General features: G+C 38.3%; 1 long non-coding RNA gene across 1 annotated transcript; it reads right to left on the bottom strand.

Moving 5' to 3' along the window:
- Positions 1–2,345: 2,345 nt before the first annotated feature.
- LOC120437749 lies at positions 2,346–3,314 on the bottom strand. Its single transcript, XR_005611385.1, has 3 exons — positions 3,191–3,314; positions 2,968–3,108; positions 2,346–2,472 (listed from the first exon to the last, which is right to left on the bottom strand). It is a non-coding gene; the product is annotated as an uncharacterized LOC120437749 (long non-coding RNA).
- Between the last annotated feature and the right edge of the window lie 893 nt (positions 3,315–4,207).

Below are 4,207 nucleotides of genomic sequence, written 5' to 3'. Positions count from 1 at the left end.
GTGCATTGTACTTTTCGGGAAAATATTTACAAATATAGCTCTGCATAAGAGCTCAAAGAGCCCTAAAAATATTATACAGTTGAATGTAAAACATTGCTAAAATGTGATACTCTGTTATTTCTGTGTCCTTTGTTTTTCATATTTTTAGAGTGAGGGAGACCAAAGAGTTGAGAATGTTGACATTGCTCGATACGTGTTTGAAGTTCGGGGCTGTGGTAGAGGAAGCTTTATGTCTGGCAAAAGCGTGCATAACCAAAGGTATTCTAATTTATAACAAAAACATATTTTTGATTGCCAGGTGTAGTATTCTGGCGTTAATTATTGAATGTCACTGTATAGTTTTTTTTTTTTTTAATGTTTGTTTGTCTGTTTTTTTTTGTTTTAAAGGATAGGCGCCTGTGGCGCGACGTTTGGAATGTTGTCACCAACATCTACCACGATCTTCTTCACAGACTTGAGGAAGACAAAGTCTTGGATCCAACAAACTGTACTGACCTTTTTTGTGCACAGTATGTGTTTTTGCCATGTATCCAAGCAGATTTGGAGACGTTTATTGAAGGCTGGAACAATCACACTCTTAGGACAGAGCGGAACTACACTCCAAACCAACTATGGGAGATTGGAAAGACTCAGAATCCAATCGATCCTCCTGAAAGTATTGTTGTATGATTACACATCTCTAAATTATTCACATCGCTTTTTTGAAGACAAAAATATATGTATATCATTGACAAAATTAATAAAGCATGTATTTTAAAGACTTCCTGAATTGATGGCGTCTAATTTCAGGCAGAGTATCCAGATGTGGACATTGCAGACTTGGACCAAACTGGTATTTACCTTCCAGAACTTGTGTCTCCACTTGACAATGAGGATTTGGAAAGAGTGAGACACCTTTTCAATACCATGAACCCTCTATGTCCTATGGGGCTGACATTTACAGTTCCTTGTCCAGTATGTGGAAGGCGTTCTTGAGAACAGGCAGGATTTATAGCTTTATCTAGAATGATGGTTGAAAATAAGCTGCCCTAACAGATGTTTACATTATGTTGAATTATCAGTTTTTTTTATCCAAGGACAGTTGGTAAAAGTCTGCATCAATATTTATTTTCAGTTTTTAATGTTATTGCATTTTGTGTTTGATGAGTTTACAGTTATATTTTCCTGATAACCCGTCAGTTAATGCAAAGGTAACATGATAAATGCTTTCTGTTCTCATGTAAATCCTTTGTTTAATAATAGCTTCAATAAAATTTTGTTTTGGTGCCATCATGCCTATTCTTGCTGATTTCTATTTTTATTTAATTGTAAAGGCAATATTCAATTGATCTACTGTATTTACAGTCTGACGAGAATTCTTTTTCTTAACTTTGATGGAGTGGCGACCAGTCTAGAATGTAACTTGTATTTAAGTCCAATAACTGCTGCTTCAAATCCATGTCCTTGACAACTTCTGGATTTTAATTTGGGGTGTTCAAGCATATTTCCTTTGATTTACAAAATGATTTCAAACAACCTCAAAAATAATCAGGAAAATTATCATCCAATTTTCACAGCTCAAAACTTGACTTTATTGAAAACAGCTTGAAAGTGACAAAACTCTCATGACTGTAGAACTGTAATGTTTTGATGTATGTTAGCTGTCCTGCATGCGGTAATTAAATAGCTTGACCACAGCTGACAGTGTGGCAGATTTTTATTAACATTATATTCAACAGCAGGACTGTGTGTAACATTTAATGCAGCTTTAGTATTAATCTACTTTTTTACACCTCTTGTAATCCATGAAACTGCTTCAAACAAAGAGATGATGTGAATCGGATGCATGACAATGACTTTAAGTTAACAAAACAACCCTAAATAACACAATCATTAATTCCTTAACTTCAAATATAAATGTTAATGGTGGGAACTGTAACTTTAATTTTCATATTTAAACTCGCATGACAATATTCCCAAAAAATCAATAAGCCTACGTAAACAGTGAAACTTTTGGCTATGTAAAACATTTTTCAAGCATAGTAAAGTTTATTCGACATCCAGTGTCTACAAATTGCTTTTAAATAAGGCCGAAACCTGTGGCACAAGTTGCAATGCAATCATCAACATGTTTGGAAAAGACATTGTACTCGTGGAAGTGCCCAGGGACACGCAACATTCCAAAACATGTACAGGATATGAGGTAGTCTGCTTTGACCACTTCAACCTTCATGGTACCAGTCGGAATTTCCCACCCGACCCAAAACCTCATCAGCTGGCTGAGCTGGAATGGAGTGGCTGTAAAAATAATCAATGCATTAGAAATCAAATTAGATTCAAATTTTGAATCGCAATGCAATTACAGTTGCCTGTTTCAATGTAGGTCTTCAGAAATCCCACTGTTTGCATTTGGATGCTTAGTGGGTAAGGTGGATCATCATCGTCTTCATCATCGCCCTCATCTCCTGGCCAAACAATGTGGCTAAGAACAGCCTAAAATGAGATTTCAGAGACACACTTGAGAATGCAACTGCCTTAAAAACTGTGTTTTTACATATTAAATTTGTGAAGGGACTTTTTTCCGACACTTGGCATTTATATATGGTGTATTCTATGGGGTGCTCATGATGGCACTGGATTATCTGGCAGCCTTTAAAAGAATTTCCCTCAGGATGAATAAAGTATTATCAATCAATCATTTTGTCTCACTTAAAGTATAATGGTAGAAGGACTGATTCTTACTTTTCTACTCCCCGAGACCCTTCAGTTTTTTCTACAACAATTATCATTCTCACAATCACATTCTTATTTTCAGTACTTCCTACCAAAAATTCATACAGAGCGGGGAGCCAGGGATCTTAACAAACTGCTGATCAGTATATGACCTACTCTACCTCCTGAGCTACAGCCTCCCCTAAAAGCAGCATTAACTGTCATGCCATCTCGCCTTGTCACTGTAGTCGGCATCTTATAAATGCATTGAAATACCTGTGCAGTAAGAATGCTGTCTTCATGCTGGGGAAAGACCACTGAGGCTGTGTCAGGTCTTTGTTGAAGCATAGTCAACAATCCGGTGTCCTTCAGACCTTTTCTGATGTGTTTTGTCTGCCTTTTAGTTCAGCCTATCACCTAAAACAATAATTAAAAATAACCACATGACATTTGCTTAGGTGATGACAATCTAAAAACAATTTTTAAAGGGCAATCTTACTGCATGATGGAGAAGCTGTTGGAACAGCCATCTGCAGTTTTCTGCACTGACGGGTGGCAAGTCCCAGGAAATGGCCAAATTGTTAATGTCATCCTTCTGCTGCTCAGTAAGGTGTTTGTTACCGTCAAGCTTATAGAGGAGAAAAATTCAAATTTTAGTATGTTGCAAATGTATTGCCTAAAAAATCTGCATTTTCTTGCAGATATAAAAATGAGTTAATTTAAATTATGATTTCACTAATGCTAGGCTTACACTGTGTGATTTTTGGCCCATTTTGAGCTGATTTTTGAGTCGTGCAACTGATTTGTTGATCGGCCCGATTTTGGCCTTCATCGCATGCGCGTGCATCGTGTAGTGTACGTGGGATAACGAGAAGCGATTAGCACCTCACAACCAGCTCCCGATCATTAATCGCTTGGTCGTGAGGATTTCAAACATGTTTGAGGGTGTCACCGCAGCTTCTCACACTGCGCACGCGAAAACACAAATCTCAGCGAAAAAGACGGAGCAGCACAGTGCAGCGTGTGATCTGGACACAAGCGACGGAGGCACAACTTGTAGAACTTTGGAAAGCTCATCCGAGTCTTTTCGATGTGGACTCACAAAATTATCACGACCACAACAACCGTGAAAATAGTTGGATCTACACTGCTGCTCAATCACAGCTGCCTGATCAATGTTTTCATTAGTAATTTAGCAAAGCTGATGGTGGTGGTGTGTGTGTCTGTGTGAGTGAAATACAGAGAGGGAGAGCGAGCGACAGGATTTCTGTTATAACCTTCATTTTATGGACGCACAGTGTGAGCACTCAGGTCGCATCAGAGCATCGGGCCGTATAGTGTGAGACCCTGCATCGTGACCTATGAACTTCTAACCCCTGCGAGTCAATCGTGCAATTTGAGCAGGAGCTGAATCGCGCGACTGAAAAAAATCGCACAGTGTCTGCCCAGCATTAGGCTTGAAGTAAATTAGTATTCACCATGTAAATTGTAGAACGAATATCTAGATCTGGCACAT

The sequence above is a fragment of the Oreochromis aureus genome, linkage group 3 (genome assembly GCF_013358895.1).
Source record: "Oreochromis aureus strain Israel breed Guangdong linkage group 3, ZZ_aureus, whole genome shotgun sequence".
In the NCBI taxonomy this organism is placed as follows: domain Eukaryota; kingdom Metazoa; phylum Chordata; class Actinopteri; order Cichliformes; family Cichlidae; genus Oreochromis; species Oreochromis aureus.
Note: the sequence above shows the minus strand (reverse complement) of the source record. Positions and strands in the feature narration are given on the sequence as shown.